Raw genomic sequence first — 21876 nt, 5'->3', positions numbered from 1 at the left:
GGGCCTGATGGAGGTAGGGCCTTCTGGAGTTCCGCGGTGGAAGCCAGAGGCAGAGTCGATGGCAATGCTAAGGGGGGCAGTCTGCCACCCCCTTAGCGGTGGATGCTGGAGGTAGAGTCGTTGGCCAAGCTAAGGGGGCAGTATGCTACCTCCTCAGTGGTGGATGCCAGATGTGGAGTTGTCAGCAAGGCCGAGGGGGCAGTACGCTACCCCTTAGCGGTGAATGCCAGAGGTAGAGCCGTCCGGAGCCAACATATTCTGAGTCCCGCTTAAGTTTGTTGGAAACTCAGCTCCTGCATTTTTCCTGTAATTGTTTTGAAAACAATGTGTTCCAACAGGGATAGCAAAATTCTGCAACTTGTGCAGGATCGGCAGAATCGACCAAGCCTTTTGCCTCCTGACTCCCCGGCCCCCCCTCGTACTTTTCGGTAGCGAGCGGGCAGAGGGCGCATTCTATTAGCGCTATTGATATGGCTTTAGCCAAGGCATGGAAGCTTCTAAGTGGTTACGCCACTTGTAAGTATATGTATATACGCAGGTATGTATGTACACAGGTATGTATGTATGTATGTATGTATGTATGTATGTATGTATGAATATGTATGAATATGTATGAATAAAATTGTACTGTGCTGACTTTACATTTTGCCTTACAATTTTTGTCGCACCAACACTTCGCCTATCTCTACTTTCCCGAGCCCCCTCGCATCATGCGGTCGCTTGGGGTGCTTAGTTGCGTTGGTTGGGAGCAAAACTGGCTTCTACGTTGGCTAGCGGTTTAAAAAGAATCTGATATCACCTATAGTGGGGTGAATATGCGGAACCTGAAAATTTTACAAATTTTTTCTCCAGATACCTACAGCTCAAACCTTACAAAGAGATAGATCGGGTCGAAGCCATAAGAATCAACCGATACAAGATTATGTTAACAAATCACAAGAGATTGACAAGTGAGACACAAGGATTTGTTAACCAAAGTTCGGCCACTCCACAAAGAAGTGCCTACGTCTCCGTTGAGGAGCTCACAAAGAGCCAGGTTACTTACCCAAGCAATAACAAAGATCAAGATAGGTTACTAACTCAATTTGTAGGGGAAAACATGTCCTGAGGCTCACCACAAGATTGGGAGCTTGACGGGCAACGCCTAGTCGTCTAGGTGGACGAACCACCAAGAGTAACAAACATGAAATCACCGGCTTAACGAAGAAAATGAGTGCTCAAAGATTAGAGTTGTTCTCTCTAGCACTAGATCTCTCTCCCGATCCAACTCTCAAAATTTTGCAAATCTCAAGCTAAAGCAAGGTAGGGAGAGTGCTTTTGGCTCTAAAGTTGTTCACCTTTTTGAGTAAAGCAACAGCCAGCCAAAAGGGGGAGTGATTAGGTATTTATACCCAACCCCCAAAAGCTAGTGTTACAACTGTCAGAATGCAAAAGTGCTGACCTTCTGCACACCCTTAGTTAACCTAAACTTCGCAAAAGTGTAGATTGCCTGCAAAAATGCGGACACTCCACATTTGCACATCTTTACAACATAAGGGCTAACCTAGATGCAAGTGTAGTGTTCGAGGTGTCTCTCATAGGCTGTTAGATCTTTTGAGCACTATTTCTACACAAACAAGTAAATTTCGTATCCCCTTTATAGTACGGCATCCTAAACTTAATTTCAAAAGATAATGAATTTAAAACTATACAATCTATGAGCTGCTTTTCTTTTTCTTTTTTGGGGATCACCATGCGTCAAATTCTCACTTGATAGAATTACACTTGTCCATACTTCATAAAATCATTAGTTCTTTAATTGTTTTATCATTATCACCAAAAACCCACTTAGGGGCCTAGATGTACTTTCAATCTTCCATTTTTTGGTGATTGATGACGATCCAAATAAAGCTTACAAAAGATGTATATAATTAAAGCTTTTGAATCCTTATGATATAGAGTGCCCCCCCCCCCCTAAAAATGTACATATGAACGAACTTCAAAATTTTGGTCTTAAATGCTAATTACACAATTTTCAGATAGTGTGGAGACTCCCCCTATATCATAGTATCCATGGGGTGCAACAATAATAGGTGTGTAAGATCATAAATAAATGTGATGCGTATGACATGATATGCGCAGCAGTAACTGAAGTTTCTGTCAATGTGCGGAGGCTTTGTAGAAATGTGCGGACTTTTCGAAAAAATGTGGATACTCTGGATATTTTTGTGAACTCTCCGCACTTGACAGATTCTAATCTAAACATATCTCAGCACAAGAATATATGATCTCACACTAGCACAATAAGATTTAGTAGCACACCACAATCACACAAGTTCACGTTCACTACCACACACAAAGGATAGAAAGAGTTATTACAAAACGAGTACACGAATAGATAGATAAGCTTTCACTCCCCTTTTGGCATCAAGCGCCAAAAAGGGAGAAAAGGAAAGACTATGAAGATCAGCATCTACTTGTCATCATCCTCGTCCTCGCCGTCATCATCATCTTCTTGATAATTTCCCTCTTGTTCGCTTTCTTCTTCTTCTTCTATCTCACCATGAGTAGAACAAGAACGGTAGGAGCGGGGAGCGGGAGGAGGAACCTCTTCTTCTTCTTCTAGACCCGTTTCCTCCCACACAGCAAATGGATCACCGAAATCGGGCACCTCTCAATGAGGGGAGGTGGGAAGCACTAAATGCCCTTTGATTTCTTTTACTTCTCTTCGTAGCTCATTTACTTTTGTGGCATTGTACTTGCACATATTGAAGATTGAGCGAAGCACACTCTTGATGTACTTGCCACGACCACGAGAGCCAACACCATGAGATTGCGAAGAGGAGGGTGCATGAGATAGAGGTGGGGATGCACGGGATGAGCTTTAAGCATGAGATGGCCTAGAGGATGTCTTCTTCTTCACATAGTAGGGCTCGTGAATAAAATCATTTGGGAAGGAGATCTTTGTAACCTTCTCAATGATATACATGATATACAAAGCATATGGAAGGCTTTTCCTTGCATCATCCATGGTATCATAAAGCTCGACCCAAATGAAATCACCAACACTGAAGGGTCTTCCATCGGGTCCCATTCTAAGAAGAATGTTCCTTGATATGCAATTAATCTTAGTCATATCTCCTTTCCTTGGATATATGGTCTGGCGAAACAGAAGATTTAGATAGTGATAAAATGGCTTCAAACCATGAGTGGTGCCATCGGCCATTCTTGGGTCCTCATACATCTCACCTATGTCATACTCCTTGATCTTGTTCTCAACATGTATGGTACCATGTTCATGATCCTTTGAACCAAGAGCAAGAAGACGTGAAAAAGTCATGTAGTCTATACAATAGTAAATTCCAAGTGTTGTCTAATAAACCTCATTTTTATGGGTGTTGAAAAAGAAAGAGGCATGGAATTGAGCAATGATTTCTTCATTCCAATTATACTTGAATCCCATGAAATCTTTCATTCCTTTCTCCGTGCAAGCATCAATGACTTCATCAAAGGTGGGATCATTTGCTTCTTCCATATATTTCTAATCTATGTATTGCATAGGGACAATGGACTTGATTTTGCTTTGGTAGATGACTGATAGATAGAAGTCAAAATGAAAAATTGGCACCAAAACTGTGCATCCAAAGATTCATCTTTAGGCCACAAGTATAGATCATTTTCCCTCTCTTTCTTGACCACTAATCCCTGATTCTTGTAGCTCTTTGGTAGTCGAGGATCATAGGGTTGGTTGACTTGAGGAGAATGCATCTTCAAAAACTCATTGTATGTCACTTGATCCCTTCCAAAGTTGAGATCAATATGTGCAGGAGTGTTAGGACATGCCCTTGGATCAATCCGCTTGCCCATGGACCAATCCGCAACAACTCAAGATAGTGGGGCTGTATGTCGAGCAACACCTGAATGAGCTTCACACAGAAAATCAAGTACGCTCATATGATTAGATCATGAAAGAGCACAAGCATCACTTCACCACATGGTTCAAGAACCAAAACCTACTAGATGGTGAATCCGTAGTTTTAAAAGCACTGAAAATATTGGCTTGTGGCACATCATGTTTAGTAATGTCATGGCAAGTGTATGATATTAATGGGTACATGTTTTATACCAGAGCAAAGGATAAGAAGCGCATGGCTTAAAACAGTGGTGTTTGGATAGAAGCCTATGACACAACAGGGGAAAAGAGCTCCTACTATGGGTTCATAGATGAAATCTAAGAACACGACTATGGAGTGAATCTGCATATCCCCGTCTTTTGGTGCAAATGGGTCAAACACCCAAATGGTATGGTGGTGGACAACTATGGGTTCGCAACTACTGACCTCAGCATTGTATGCCACAAAGATGACCCATGGGTACTCGCTGATCACGTCGCACAGATTTTCTATATAATTGACCCCGTAAATGAAAAGAAGCACATAGTTGTTGTCGGAAAAAAAAGAATTGTTGAGGATGAGGAAGAATACAATCAGTTTGATGACGTGCCACCTTTCAGAGATCTAGAAAATATCAAACTTATAGAAGCAACCCTCAATAGATTTGTGATGTCCTACATGTGCCTTGATGGTGTAGGAAAAACAGTTCAAAGAAAATAGTGTCATGTTATGTAACGTAGTTTCCAATGTGACTTTTGTGTTATGCAACTTATTTTCTAATGTAACACTTATGGTATGTAACTTAATTTCTAATGTGATTATTGATTCCCAAAAGTGATAAAAAATGATAATGTTTGATAGACCTGTCAAAAACATATTTAAAATGATTTCCACAGACGAGTGCTATAGTATAATGCCTGTAAAAATATATTTTTACTGGCGGTTTCTTAAGTCCATCACCTGTGTAAATGCATTTTCACAGGCAGTTTCTTACGTCCACCGCCTGTGGAAATGTATTTCTATATATAGCCCGTCACGCGGCCCCGAAACCCTAGCCCCCATTCACGAACTTAGACAACGCTGATAGGTTGCCCAAGTTCCGCCTCTAGTGCCCTCCGGCATCCGTTCCAGCCGACGCCTACTCCGCACCCGAGCCCCTCCTCCTGGTGCCCTCCGGCCTCCCTCCGTGCGTCCTCGACGCCTGAGGGGCCTCCTTCCTCCGCACGCTGCTGTCCTCCTGGAGTCTGAGCGCCGACGCCGTCCGCCACCGCCCTGACACCATCCGCCCCGACGTCACCAGGATCCTGCCCTGACACGGTCCGCCACCGGCCATCTACCTCGACGTTGTCCGCTACCACATCTTCTCTAACGTCGTTTGCTGCCACATCTTCCCCTTGCACCCTCGCCGCCACCCTGTGCTCCTCCCCTATCCTCCGCCCCCCCCCCCCCCCCCCCCCCGCATGCGTTAGTGAACCATTAAGCAGCTAAGTCTTAATGGTGGTCACATTTATGTGCCAGTGAACCACATTTATGCAAATAAGGGAAAATTGGATGTGGTCAGTCTGGAAGGTAGACAGTAATAGAATAGCAAGAATGTTGGTTTTAGTTAAATGTAGATTCATGAGAGTTCTAAAAGTTTTTTTGGTGATGTTCATTCTGATGAAGTAGCACATATTGTTCTACGTTTTTGTGTCACTTATTTCTCATATATATTTCAGAGCTATTACCCATAGATGAAATTTTAGAGGAGCATTTATTTGCACTTGAAGTCAGATGGATACATTTTTTAATGTGATAGGAATGTTTCAAAACTGCTTCATTCCTCGGCCGCAAACCACATAATTAGTTCTGCCTGTTGATTGAAAAGGACCATTTTAGTAGCAAAGCATGGGTATCTTGTATCTCAAATTAGCATATGGATAGACATCATTTTCTTTGTTGGCCTAGCATATGGCACATTTGGCTTGTAATCTTTGCTGGAAAGGTAATCCTGTGACATTGAAAGAAAGAGCATGAGAAGGGTGCTACATTGTCATATGAAAGAAACCGTTATTTACTTCACAAGCTTGGCAGAACTCTGACTCTTCTGAGTGCTCGGAAAATTTTGAGTCATAATTATTGGACAAGAAGTCCCAGAAAGACAAGATACACATATGTTTTTTCACTGAAAATAAGTTTACACGTGATGAATCTATGAAAAATATCTGTTGCAAATTACATATTCAGTTCAAGTGCGCAAATTACATTGATGAGGGAGTCAAATAAGTATGAGAAGTTCTGAAAATGTCAAATGAAGTCACATCTGGGGTTGGTACTATGTAAAATTTCATATGCAAACTCTATTAGCATAAAAGAAATAAGAAAAACAAGATAGATAATGGATTATTTGCTTGGGGTGATATCATTATTATCTTCTTTCATCAGATTCTTTGCTGTATCTCGGCTGTTGGCTTGCTCTACCTCAATTCGATACTACCACCTCTATGATCTATCATGTTTTTTTTTTTAAAAAGAAATCTGATAAGAACAGATGCCTATACTTGTATATGCCCCTGATGTTTAACAAATGCTTATACTTATCTAAACTGATGTATACTTGTATGCTGCCCCTGATGTATACTTGTATGCTGCCCTAAGGATGCTTATACTTGCAATTTGAAGAACATAAGCACTTGTCTATTTTTTCCTTAAAATCTGAGAAGAACAGATGCTTATACTTATCTATTTTTTTCCTTAAAATATGATAAAAACAGATGCTGCTCTTGATTCTTTATCTTCTTTTTCAAATGCTCGATGATGAAATTCTATATTACTTGACTTGTTCTAAATGAGTGGTAGAAACACTCGTCTTCAAATAGATTGATTGGAGTCATCCTTAATCCACGCACCGCCGACGCGCCGTCCATGTCGAGCCCTCCGCCGTCGTCCCCTCCCGGTAAGTGAATACGTTCTCACAAAAGTATGAACATCTGCCACACGATGGTGGTTGTGGACCTCTTGCCATGTGTTATGAATCATGGTCGTGCACCCAAGGTGCGGCATGCTTGGGAACATCCCGTACAGAACGGTACAAGGTGGTCAATACATGAGAAATTGCATATGTGTTATCCGTGTGGCATAAGACACACGAGGGCCGCTCGTGTGTGTTTAATTGACACGAGGGGTCTAGCAGTGGTCAATATGTGGGAAATTGCGTATGTGTTATCCGTGTGACGTAGGACACATGGAAGCCGCTTGTGTGTGTTTAATTGACATAAGGTGTCCAACAGTGGTCAATATGTGGGCAATTGCATATGAGTTATCCGTGTGGCGTGGGACACACTGAAACCACTCGTGTGTGTTTAATTGACACGAGGGGTCAAGGATGTGATATATATGTTGCTCTATGTCCAGGATATGTATGTTCGTAGCACACACTAAGACCGCTTATGTGTGTTTAATTGACACAAGGGGTTCAGGATGTGATATATGTGTTGCTCTATATGCAGTGATATGTTTGTGTTGAATATGTGACCTAGTAAATGCTGCCAAATTTTTTACAAATGAACTTGATCTGTATGTGTTGATATATCCAATGTTGCTCAATAAGCTATAGCTATTGGATGCACTGCTAGGTGCTAGCTACATATATCTGCAGTGCATATGCATCTTTTGTGGTATGGATTCCAATTTAAGTACTAGCTATTGGATGCATATGCATTTGTATGTGTTAAGTAATTAAAATCTACTAGTCCTTTGCATGAGTTAAGTGATATATATACTTGATAGATGATGCTAATACTTGATTTCAAGCTCCTGCCTATACTGCTGATCATTTCATATAGATTTCGTGTGAACAATTAAAAACCTATCTCTTGAGTATGTATGAGTTGCATAAAAGATATGGTATGAATTCTCTACCACCTTCAATTCTGCAATCTATAATAGTTACATCCCAATTAACAAAACCCAAGTGAGGAAGACGAACAAAATTAGGAGAAGAAAAAACTGTAACCACGAGGATATGTTTCAAAAAATATTGCATACTATACATTGTGATAACTGCCTGCATTATATAGGATTCCCTCATCATATTTGGATTGTTATGTAGTGAGCTGATACTTAGTGTGTAGTGTACCTTGTTTACTTCGGAAATACCCTACGGTTACCATTCACATCATGCATGTACGGCGCACTACACCAAATCGAAGCTTTGTGCCTGTACTTTTGTGCTATAGCCACTAGAAGGCCAACTGTTGCTCATTGCTTATGTGAAGCTAAACTGTGTGCACCTATTCACCTACTAACTACTCTTTATTAAGGTCATAGACTACGTGAAAAAAGATTATTGGTGATGGATGATAACCGTGGGTTCGCATCCGTCACTTCAAACACATCACTTATGATTAGTCATAAGTAACGAGTAAAGATCTGTCACCAATAAAGTCATAAGTGACAGGTCATAACCATGACTCTTCACTAACGTGTGTCTCCCGTTTGCTCGGGAAAAAGACATAAGTGACGGGTAACCTAGTTACCCATTACTTATTTGTAGGTTACCCTATAAGATTATTTTGTTTTTTGGCCACATCTTAGAGCATAGCTAGGATTTGACAGCCATCTTCTTTTTGCAAATAACATTAATGTATCTAAATCCATATCGACAAACACACTTATATAAGAACTCACTTGATCATAGAACCGCAAAGGTTATAAAGTTCCAATCAACTCGTCATGGAATTGCAAAAGTTACAAAGTTTCAATCAATTCATATTACATAAGACCTCACAACCTAATGTTTCTATAGCGCAACTTGCCCTGTGGATTGATGACTTCAGACATCATGAACTCGGTGATCCATTGTTGAATCACCGACAGTGCACCATCGTTGAAAAAACAAGCTAAAAAATTCTACATAATTTGACGCGTAACCAATATCATGTTATCATGAAATTAAACTAATTGCTGAAATTAGTTATGAATAATCTTGTATTGAACTTACATTAGAGGATTTTATATCCTTTGCTCGGATCATGAGGAGCATGTTCCATCTAACATAGAATCATCAGGCGTTTCCTGGTGGTTAGTGGTGGCACTGTTAAAAAGAAAATTTATTGTTAGATCAAAAAGAAAAAAAGCAGCTACAGAGAGCATTTGATAATCTGTTTGGTAGCATTTACCATGAACCCAGTCTTGTGTGTTAGTCTATGGCCGTCTTTCGCATTGTAGTTAGGATCAGCTCGAAGGTACTTCAAAAGCCCTGTATGAAGAGGGATCGATTTGGGAACATTTGAATGTTAAATATGTAAACTAAGATAGGTAGAACTTACACGTCGAGGAGTCATTCTATAGCACTGTAATCACGCTCTCCAAGTTTGCCTTTTCGTCCTACTAGTCTTACTGAGTCGAGGTACCACACCAAGTTCTATTTGAGGCAAATGACCAATAAGATCCAATGACCACGGTGTTATGGGGGCCCAACAAGTAGTCCATTTTGGAATATTGCTGCATTTCCCTAGCCTCATAGTCCACAACGTAGTCGCTTCGAAGTTGGATGACCGAGATTGAAATGGCCTCAAGGTCAAGAATTCCGATGGACTCCTTTTTTCTTCTTTGTTTATGTGATCAAGTGTCTACATATAAGAATATAGTTAGATTTAAGACTTAGTGGTATTAATAAATGAATGTCTAGTTTCAAGGAACTTACAATGTGAAGATCTGTAATAACGATATGTGCATGGCATCAAGTTTGAAGAGGTCATATAAGTCATTGAAACTCACAAGGAAGTAGTCGTCTTCTATTAAGTAGTGTCGTCATTTCTACTCTACGATTATGAATTGAACCTTGGTGTCTCTAGAAGTCTACATGTAGTAATTATACAGGTCGACACATGCTTGCCTCACCCTTGTTAGGTCATCTGCCATCATCAAAGGCTTCCCGCATTGGAATTTCATGTTGGCACTAGTCCACGCTGTTTCAATGTCTGTGGACTTCTTCGCCGTTACAATGGAATTTGACATCTTCGGTATGTGCTTCTTAGAGCCTTTCTTCTCAGCTCCCTTTTCCCTCCTCTTTGGGCTCTTTGAGGGAGAAGGAATTGGAGCTGGAAGCGAGGCTGCCTTATGCGGAGGAGAAGGCAATGAAATCAACTTCTCTAGAGGAGAAGAAGGCAGTGAAGCTACATTCTCTGGAAGTGAGGGGTGTGGCAGCGGTGCACTTAAATCTCGTCCAGACTGGGATGCACTAGAGACCATGATGTTTCCCTTCTTCCAATGGATCATTTGACGAAGAGCTTCACCTAGAGTTGTAACTTCATCATTGGGGAGGAGCTCTGACATGTGATCGGTGGCATTGCTATGTATTATGTTTACCATAACCACAGCATAGTCAGCACGTATCGGGACTAATATGGACGTCTGGAAGCACCTAGCCCCTTACCTCGATGTAATTCCTGCCAGGGCTGATTACAAGGCTACAGGGTGTGGGCCCTTCTAGCAAGTCAATCATATCCAGCTCAGTCACAGCGACGGATGGTTGATTGACCTCCTTGGAGGCGTTGATACTCTTTCATGTAGTTCTAGGACTACTTCCTTTGGGATTGAAATATCTATTCCTTGTGCTGCAAGCATTTGCATGATGTTTGCATAAACTTTCCAGGTGATTTATTATGCTAATGCATTCACGTCCACTGCACCCGACCTCTTCCTCTTCTTGTACATTCTGAGGTATTTGAAAAAGCCGTATTTCTAGCCCTAGGAATTGGATACACCTCACACTCAACCTAGGTGCTCTTAAGTTTTCTAGTGCCGCTAAGAGAACATCATGTTCCCTAACCCAGTGAAAGAACCTTGCCTAGCTTCAGCTGCCTTTTCTTATACTTTGTCTGCAATTGACTGGGTTTCACTGTTTCTAAATGTGATTTCTCCACTTTCGGACAACTCACCCCTTGCACGCAAATATGATCATGATCATCTCGAGACAACATCAATTGCCATCAACAGTGCTAACTAATGATAAATTAAGGCTCAAAACATCATCAATTGTCACCAATTGTTCTGACCCGAGACATAAACAACAAGAATTCATGAGAATGAGCATTAATCCGAGAGTAATTTGGGCCAAAAACCAAAACAGAGGCTTAATTGCATCTAATGGCATCAACAAGACCTTAATTGACATCAATTGACATCACATGAAAACTGCTTGCGCTCATCAACCCTAAATCTGAACCGCATCTCACAAAATCCAAAGCTCTAAAAAAGAAGCAGGTGCAAAATTCAGTGAAGGGAGAAGAAGGGGAAAGGAGGGAGAAGTACTTGGAGTACTAGAGAGAGGTGGACGACGTCGAGCTTGGTGGCGGCAGCAGATGCTGTTGCTAGTAGGCTTGACGACGATAGCGAGGGCGGTGGGGACAAAGGGAGGTAGTGCTCTAAGTGCGGCGGCATGCAGAGGAGAGGGCGTCGATGGCAGTTGGGTGCTTGGAGGCGGCTCAGGGTCAATGGAGGAGGCGCATGGTGGAGGGTGGAGGGCGGCGGAACTCTGAGAGTGGTGGGGACTAGAGGGCGGTGGGGCTGTGAGGGTGACGGAGAGGCGTGGTGGAGAGGGCGGCGGTGAACCCTAGCGTGAAAATTACTTAGGCAAAATGACATGGCGGAGGGTGTTTTGGGGCTCAGCCTATATATACATATATGATCATTGGTGACGGGTGAAGAATGTCACCTGTCACCTATGATAACCATCCGTCACTAATTACTTATGATAAGTGATGAGTGAATAGTACCATCGACACCTATTACTTATAATAAGTGCCGGGTGAATAGTACCTCTTGTTAGCTTTTACTTATGATTCGCTGAGGAGAAAAATGAGAGCGACGGATCATCCGGTGAAGAGAAAAAATTTTGTTGAACTAAAATTCAAATAACTTGAAACCTAAATACAAATTTGATATTCATATTACAAATTCAAATAACTTGAAACCTAAAATTCAAATATGACATTAATATTACAAATTTAAATAATTTGAAACCTAAAATTCAAATTTGACAATAATATTACAAATTCAAATAACTTGAAACCTAAAATTCAAATTTGTCATTAATACTAGAAATTTGACATTAATATTACAAATTTGACACTCAAATTCAAATTCATCATTTTCGTGCTTTCTTGACATGGATCCCTTCATTATAGTCAGAGCGCGGGTATGGAGTTTTCTCGGTCGACAAAAGGCGTGGCATGATTGCAGCAGAAAAATGGGGGATTTCATTGAATTGATTAAACTCCTCATCAACAATGTTTGCAACTCCGATGATGTGTCTTTTCCCAGCGATAACCACATGGTATTTTTTATTTATTGTGTCAGTCACATAAAAGACTTGGTGAACATCTTTAGCGAGTATGAAGGGTTCATACTTGTATCCGACATATTTGAGATCAACGCTAGTGAATCCATACTTGTCATTAGTGACGTCATTTGCCCCATGTACCCAATGGCACCAAAACAATGCTACCTTGAATCCCAAGTAGTTCAGCTCCTAGATCTACTCTATTTGACTGTGTATGTGCCCCTCTGCATGTCGTTGTCATAAGCATCTATACGGACACCACTGTTCTGGTATATGCTCTTTTTATCTTGAGCAACCGTATAAAATATGTATCCGTTTATATCATACCCATGATATGTCACAATTGTGTATATAGGGTCCGATGCTAGTTTTTTTTTTATCAAAGTACTTGTAGTAGTACTTAATTGTCTGATTTGATCTCGGAACCAAGAGGTGAAACTTTGCATATGTTGCATCGCAACCCAAGCTTCGGTATGTCCTGTATTCTCTTCAAGTAGTATCTGCTTATGCTCATTGACATATGGCACACTTCGCTCATTTGTTGCAGCACGAGGAAATGAGCTTGGATGTATACCTTGGGATTATGAGTTATTGCCATCTTCTCCAGAACCCCTACACCTACAAGCATCCCCTCATGACGAGACTTAGGCACACCAATTGGATCATTTGGTTCAATGTAATCAATAGACCACTACAATGTGTCCTCCGTCACGTAACCCTGCACGATGCATCCCTCAGAAAAGGCTCGATTCCATATGTACAACTTGAGAACACACATATATCTCTCATATGGAAACATGTGATGCAGGAACAAAGGGTCAAGTGTATCTCCTTCACAAGGTGAGCAGTGAGATATACCATGATATCAAAAAAGGATCGGGAAATACACCTCAAGAAAATATAGAGTCTCAAAGTGTCTTTTTTTTAGCTCCTCCAGCAACTCTGGATCGATCATCTTTTGTTCAATTGCGTTGAAGAAAAAGAACAAGCTTAGGATAACCTCGTGAACCTTAATTGAGAGGATGTTCATAATAGCTACCGCAAGCAGTGAGGTCATCATCACATGGCAATCATGAGATTTCATCATGGCAAAATTCATTTTCAGCTCTTTCGCTGAAACAAGTTTTGCGATGTTGGACAAGTAACCGAAGGGAACTTTCACACTATTCAAAAGCTCACAGAATTCTTGTCACACCTGATTTTAATGGACAAAACTAGATGTGGCTTATGTGTGCCCAGGATGTTCAACACACATAAGTAACAAAAGCAATACTTTTATAGAATAAACATTAAACACTTACAACAATTGACATATATTGTCTTCTATGAAGATATCTGCAGTGGAACAGAAGCACTGGTGCCCAATAACACCGCAGGCAACCGACCGGGAGACACGAGCCTAGAACGTCACAACCTCATCTTGATAGTCTTCAACATCCTCACTCACTAAGCAGCAGACACATGTCGCATGGTATAGGGAAAATAGCAAGTGTGAGCACATGACGCGCTCAGCAAGTGTGGAAAAGATAATGATTTGCAGGCTTATATCAAGAATAGGCTAACACATGGTATATTTGCGTAAATGCGAGTAATGAAAACATATTTGGACTTAAAAAGCATTAAACAATTATGAAGTGAATGTAACACATACAGTTCAACACCCAGCATATAAGGCTCCCCACCTTGCATACCATAACCGTCTTGTACTCCCTGTACTATATCCAAAACCACAACCAAACCCATAACCACAACCCACTAATTATGTGAGGATTCAAGTCTCTCATAACCATGAGCACGTCTGTTATAACAGTTTTTACACTCTGCAGAGATTGTCCAGCTTTCCCACGAGTTAGTGAATTCCATTTTGTCGTGTTTGCAAGACACTTAACACACGCCAGTGGTGTGCCCCAAGAAATTACTAAATGATATTTTTCACTAACCAAAGACTAATCCAGTATGCGTCTACCCACTAGGTTTCACCGCCAGGATTTACGCAAGTTCAACTCCTACTCAGAAGCCCCCTTTTGTGGCGACACAACACACACTAGATAGGCTCTAACTAGTATGTCATGCCTTACCCATATCAGCCTCGTGGTTGGTACGTTACATCTTGGGTTGTCGCTCCACGAACAGGTCATTACTTAGGTTACTTGAACAAACACTACCAACATCATAACCATGACAACCATCAAAATCACTTAGCTCAAGGCCTAAGGTTCCATGTTGCTAGACCATTAACAAATTAACCACCATTGTTGCATATGTTCATTAATCAAGATTATGACACCTTCCAGTATCCCAAAAGCATGGCTAAGAAATCTACCCATAAAAGACACCTAACCATAAACCATCTAGGTTACAAGAGATGATTAGGGAAAATCTAGGGAAAACCCTAACATAGGTGACTACCCATCATATTGACAGACATTGTATGCAATTTGTAAAATAAAATATTTAAAAACATAGGTTTAAGATGATCAAAGACACTTTCCTTTTACCCAATGCTGCTCAGTATTGTCGAAATCTTGGTCTTGAAGTCCCTTGAACTGCTCCGGAACGTTATCAACTAATCGCGAAAACTACCGAGAAACAACACAAAGTAAACACTAAGAACAAAATATCAAACATCATTAAAACACTTTAAAAACACTATGGTTGGATAGGTATGATTTTAGAAATATTTAGATGCAAGAAGCGTCTAAATCGGAGTTAAGATGGAAAGATAATGAGCTTTCGAAAAATGGATTCGACTGAAAAGGAAATGCTGATTTACCGGAACTATTTTCCTATGGGAAAAGGTTTTATTGCACAATCACTATGTCAGGCTTGATAACATCATTGCGTAAGATTCAAAAACTATAGGGTAGACCAGACTTTGCTGACTAGGCTAAGGAGAATGATGTGGTGCTGACTTGGCATCTTATGCAAGTATCATCTTGGATTAAAGAAGGGATACGCTGAGATCGAGTCTCGACCACCTATGATGGATAAAAAAAGCTTGAAGGTTGCGCTTCTAAGTTAAGGATACTACCAGTAAGTCTGTGTAGTGGCGGTGGTTCGGGTTTCGTCAAAGACAGCGATCGGGCACGTGGCCACCGAGCTTCAGTGGTGTTTCAGTGAAACGAGGGAAGCATAGCGTATAACGCAGAAAGACTAACTCGGTGGTATGGTTGGTTTTGGAAGGGGTCATCTTAGGTAGCGGCAAAACAGCGTTGACTGTTGCTAGGTTTGGTGGTGACCGTGCAGCAAAGAAGATACTCGCGTTCCTAGAGATTGGCTATGAAATTTGAGAAACTGTTTAAAAAGAGATGTTCATATATCCCGGGAACACAATGTTATAGCATGGGTTTTGGTAGATCATCCACTGAGAGGAAGAACGATCAACGGAGATGAGATGGCGACGGCTGCGACATACTGTGGTTGGCAATCACGTTTCGGTCGTGTCACTGTACAAATGGGGATGGGCTCCCAGGGTCATGTATAAGACTCGATGGGACACACTGTGACATGGTTAGTGCATCCATACGGCTTTCGGATTGATGAGGAACGCGAATGCAAATCTGGTGTGCGCACAGAACACGTCTATAAACCGAACAGCGAGCATGTTGACCTTGATTCCGGTGGTTTAGCTGCTCTACTGGCCGACCTGGTTGGTGAGGATGTGGGGAACATCATGGGACATGCACCGGTGAAAGGGCATGGCGAACAGTGCACTAGTTGGGCAGGAATGGCAATGCCAATCGGCTATAGCGCGGCTGTCCGTGATGGCGACAACCGTGGCGGTGTAGATCGGGCTTTTGCCGGGGCTAAGGCTTGGCTAGGGTCTTAGTATGATGATAAAATAGTAGTAAGGGAGGGGAAGAAGCGGTCCTCACCTTGCTTTGATGGTCGAGGAAGGAGGATTTGCGGAGAAAGCTACAAGGTAGCGCATCACGGGCGGCGGTGGCTCCGGCGAACGGCGGTGCACGGACAGGGCAGCAGTAACTTTTAGGGTTTTATGGCATGGAATAGGGGTAGGAGAGGGCATGCAAATCATATTTATAGGGCTAGCGGCGGCTGGTTGAGGTGGAGTCCAAGCCGAACACGAATCGGATTCGAGTTCGAGTCGGTTACGGTTTCCTTTTTCACAGCTCTCTATTCCGAGGATGATATCTCCATCGTCCGGACTCCAAATTAGACGTTTCTAGAATCTAAATTGTAGTACTCGAAAATATCTACAACTTTGGTATTCATTGGAACTTCTGAAAACGCCATCTTGATTTTCAAAAATGCACCACAAGATAAACTGTTTGAACTCAGACTTATCTGCGTAGCACTGATTTCGGGAGCCATAACTCCTTTCTCCATTATCCAAAAGGGAACTTCTACAGGTTCAAATCGAAGCTCTCGATGAGACCTACAACTTCGGTATTTTTAGGATTTCCATTTGAGGTCGTTTTGAACTCCGAAACGTCATGAGAAAATGAGGTTGTCCAGGACTTCGTGAAAATTTGCAGATTTCGTGGATCCTTTGTTGGGCCATCTAGAAGACTTGGCTAAGGGTTTGGACTTGACCAAGATTGAGCCCAAAGAAACTTTAGGTATATCTAGGGTTTAGAAAAGAAACTTTTGCAGAGAAATTTGAATAGGGTTTGAATTTGAATTGAGCTTGGATTGAATTTATGAGAAACGAAAAATAAGAGGTTGAACAAGAATATGAGTAGATAAGAAATTTGAATTTGGAATTGGATAGAATTTGAGAAAGATGAGAGATTGGATTTAAACAAGGATTTGGACAAGATTTGAATTGAACTAGAGAAGAATCAGGTATGATCAAGGATTGAATATATGGTGAATTCAAAGATTTTGAGTTCTAACTATTAAGATCCTTAACTTATTTACTACTGAGTTTTGTAAAAACTTTTTTAAAATATTTTTTCACTCAAAACACCAAAGAGAAAGAAAAGAAAAAGAACTCTAATGCATTTACCTAGCTCCTAAGAAAACTCAGCATGGAATGCACACAAAATAATAACCTATATTGATTGATTGATTAAGAAAATAGGTTTTAAACATATACTACTGGTGAAGCTATTCAATAATCTTGGAAAATTTTAAAAAGTTGTAAATTCTGAAAATCAGGGTTTTACAATTCTTTTTTCTCCTTCTTGGAGAGAGTGATGACTGATGTGGGTAGGTGTATTTCTTTGTCCATATCATGTGCATGGAGCTCCGGACTTAAGCCCATTTCTTCAAGGTCATCTCATGCATTCTCATGATCATTTCATTTTCCCTTCATTTGTAGCAATGTACTGATCAGACTCTCGCATATATTCCTCTTTACATATATGTTGTCGATAGAGTGGCAAATTTCCAATACTCTAGCTCGAATAGTATTGATTTCTTGTTCCACATTTTTTTTGCTAATCATCCTTGGAGGATCGTTTGCTTGTCAAGGACAACATTGATATTCTTAACCTGATTATAGACATCTTCCTCGTTGAAATACCTTGGAGGTAATGCTTTCTCCCTTATGCCATCAAACTACTTGTCCATGTTTCAGTACGGGTGCTTTGTAGGAAGGAAACATCAATGTCGTATGTACACTATTTTCATTGAGTTGTTCAACCTCAAACTGCATGTGTCATCTAAGCAATGGGGGCAAGCTTCACCTTTTCTTTTGCTCTGACATGACAAGTTACAAGGTGCTGGTAGATCATTTATGGTGATGAACTCTTGCTTGTACGAATCCCAAACCTCGATGCCTTCTGACTAGAGTTACTTAAGATCATCGACTAAATGTTTGACGTACACATTGATATCATTGCCAGGTTCGGTCTTGATATTAAGATCGACAACATAATGTATTTTCGCTTGTTACAAAGCTAGGGTGGAAGGGTGTAGATCGACAATACAACAGATCATGTGCTATGTGAGTTACTCATGTTACCGAATGGATTCATGCCATTTGTGTTAAAAGCAAACCTATTATTTATCAAGCTTTGAATGGAAACCACGGTAAACAGCGGTAGTAAATTCTTCAACGAACCAACCAAATGTGCAATCAATGGTTCGTCACTGAGTAGAATCCGTCGAGTGTCATATCATTGTGTCGTTCTTATGACCCTCCTTATGTCAACGCACCAATTGGGCCTCCTTTCTATTAGCAAACAATCGCTTTAGATGAGGAATTACAAGAAAATACCACACCACCTTCCTAGGTGAGCCTTTACTTTTCTTGCCTTCATGCCCGTCACCACCATCATTTTTATACTTATGTCAATGGGTTCCACACACGGGGCGTTGAATTTTAAATTGAAGAATTTTGAAACATTGAAACATGTTGTGGAGAAATGTGGACATTGGGACTGGATTAATCTCTCTCTCTCTCTCTCTCTCTAGGATAATTGTGCTATTCTTACCATTGCCAAATGATTTATTTCAACACATCATTTATAGCATATTAGAAGATAGGAGGAGACAATATCTACAATCTTATTCAATGGAAAAATTGTGAAACAACAATTCCCAATATATTTTTGTGCAAATGCTAAATGTCTATCGGCAGATTCTTAAGGGCAAGATCTGTTGAATTTCATACCGTGGGATTCTATTGGAGATTCATGCACGCCCTTCTTCTCTGGTTAGCTTCTTGTCATCTCTGGTGAGCTCCCTTTGGGTTAGGGTTGGGGATTTTTGGGGATTAGGTTTAGGACTTTAAGGCTGCCAATTATAGAGGGAGGCTTGGGGAGGCCCGTCGGCCTAGTGGTGGTGGCGAGTGGCAGGCAGGACGACGAGTCAGCGGGGGCGCCGCCCACCGTGGTGGCGAAAGATGGCCAGTTGTCCTGTGGTAGTGGTGAGAGCATTGTCATTGAAGAGGTTAGTGGTAGGCGGCGGAGGCGGAGCATCGCTAGAGCAGGGCGGGGTGGCGATGGAAGCGAGGGAGCTCAGGAAAAAAGAGCATGACATGGGGCCTGTCAGGAGGGGGCAACGCAAGGAGGGAGGAGGAATGTTGGTGTCGATGTAAAGAATAGGGGGTCCCTTATTCTGTGGGCCCACACCAGCAAATACCCATTAGCAGTAGATATTATCAAAAGTTGACTCTGGCACACACGTCTGGCAGGTCTTGCATGACCAGTTCCCTGATCGCGGAAGGAAACCCGACAACCAATATTTGATGATCGTGGGGCAGGTATTCACCTAACCAGTCTAATCTCATCTAATGCTACCACTCAAGTATTTTCCTTCCTCATGCACCTTTCTGTGAGCGAAGTCATGGCTGGCGCAATGTTGTAGTGGCTCATCTCGTAGCAATTAATGATATGGGACAACTCTGTAGGCGGGTGCGATGGTCTCGCAAGTGGACGTGACGATATGTGGCTGATGGGACAGGACGCACAAGATGACTAGGTGGGCCGAGCATGCCCACTCTCTGTAATGATGGCCTCATAGTAGGGATTTTTGGTAGGAATGTGACTGCCATAGTTCTGATATGTACTGTTTATATATACATCTCTCCTCCTACTATATAAAGGAGGGAGGACCATGCTTGTAAGGAATGGAACTCCTTCTGTAACCAAGTTGATCCCCATTATAAGAAAATATACATGACGTAGGATTGTTATCCCACTGGAGTCATGAACCTAGATAACACCTTATGTTCTTGAGTTCATCATCCATACACACACCCACACGCGCACACACCAGAAGGAAACGTTGATCGCACTCTCGTTGACCGGTATACTTTGCACGCATTGTCAATGATTAACCCTCGACAGTTGACACGCCAGGTAGGGGGCATGTTTTCACATTTTGGTAAGTGTCGATAACCTGATTGGGCTACCCATGGCTGGATCCACGATGACCACTGAGTCATGTTCCGGGACCCCAGACGCCGTGAGGTTTTCATCATGGGATATGACCTAGATGAGTCTGGTGTGCTCCAAGTTTTGGATATCAAAATGGAGTCGGAGGACTCTAAAACCCAACTAGAAATCTGCATGGCAACCCATGCAGCGGGGAACGACGGAGGTTTTCATCCCTAGGGTGCTAGCGGTAACCCCCATGCCATACTCCTAGAGGGAAACCCCTTGGTGCCGGACAAGGAGGCGCTTTGATACAGCCCCAGCAACTACAGCGCCACCTAAAGGAGCACCTACCAAGGGAGCAGTCCTTGGGGGCATCATCGCCTAGGCCTTCATGTCACGTGAATGTCAGGAGCTCCTTCCCTCATGATATTTCACTCCTCCACGGTCAGCAGCTTGACTTCGAGGCCATGACGCTTGCACAAAACCTGCAGGCCGTATGGATGCTTCTTAGTCACCCGCCTATGGCAATACTAGAGGGTTCATCAGTGGTGCCATGGCTACACAACCTTGCTCTCCTGGCATAAACCGCATGGCACCAAGTCACGACAGTAAAGACCACGCCCATTTCCAGGACTGATGATGACCGTGGTCACATGGAATCGTAGCAGGCCTCGCTGCAGGACAAATCCCATGCCCCCACTGTAACGAGGGGCGATACTAGGAGAACCCCATCATGTTGGGATAGCCAAACCCCTAACTAGCATGACTCTCTTCGCCAACGTGACCTCCATAGCATGATCCAGGACCAGAGTGCCAACTGAGAACAAGAGCATCGCGCCCAACAAGGGCAGGACAAGGGCAAGCGGCCCTACCGCTCGCCCCCCCCCCTCACAAAGAGACGTCGGATTCCTCCATCCCATCGCCAGGACCTCATGACTGCTGTCTCTCTCCCTGAACACGTGAGGCTGCTCATCAGCCGGTGGTTCCTGTTACAGGATAGGGTGCAACGCCTTTATTGACCCGGTTGCGAGAGGTGCACTAGCTGGACAAGTTCTGGCCAGTGCTAACCACAAAGTATGATGGCTCTTCTAACCTAGAGGAATTATTACAGATCTACACCATCATGGTGCAAACCGTGGGTGGCAATGGGAGGTCATGACAAACTATTTCCTGACCTTTTTGACCAACCCAGCCCGGTCCTAGCTTATGAACCTCCCTCGCGGGTCGGTTCACTCATGGGAGCACTTATACGACCAGTTTGTTGCCAACTTCTAAGGGACCTATGCTTGATTAAGGGTCGAGGATGACCTGTACCAAATCAGGTAGTGACAGGATGAGTCACTGCAAGACTTTATCCAGCATTTCACCAAACACTAGAACACCATTCCAAAGATCACGGGTGAATCCATGGTCATCGCCTTCTGGAGGGGGGTTTGAGACCAAAAGATAGTCAAAAAGCTGGTCACCAAGCAAGTCCTGAGAACCACCGAGCTCTTCAAGCTCGCAGACAAGTGCACATAGTCCACTAAGGCCCAAGAGTGCTAAAGCAGCACAAAGACTGCAATAGACCTTTGACCAACCCGCCTCTTCCAAAGGGGTCAGCCGAAAGGAGAAAAAGAAGAACAAGTGTAAGGCAGGACCACCCAAGGTCATGGTGGTTAAGCAGACCAGCCAACCACACTGGCACTTCGATAAAAAGGATGAAAAGAAGGGCAGAGGCTACTGCCTAATCCATCGAACAGACTACCAATGACCTGATCAAGTGCAAGGTCGTGTGGGGCATCATCGACAAGGAGCTTGGGGAGCGCAAACCCAAACACGACAACAATAGTGAGGACAGGGTAGACCCCGACTAGCTGGTGCTACAATTCTAGCAGACCGATCACATGGT

This window comes from Phragmites australis, chromosome 3, assembly GCF_958298935.1.
Source record: "Phragmites australis chromosome 3, lpPhrAust1.1, whole genome shotgun sequence".
Classification (NCBI taxonomy): Eukaryota; Viridiplantae; Streptophyta; class Magnoliopsida; order Poales; family Poaceae; genus Phragmites; species Phragmites australis.
Note: the sequence above shows the minus strand (reverse complement) of the source record.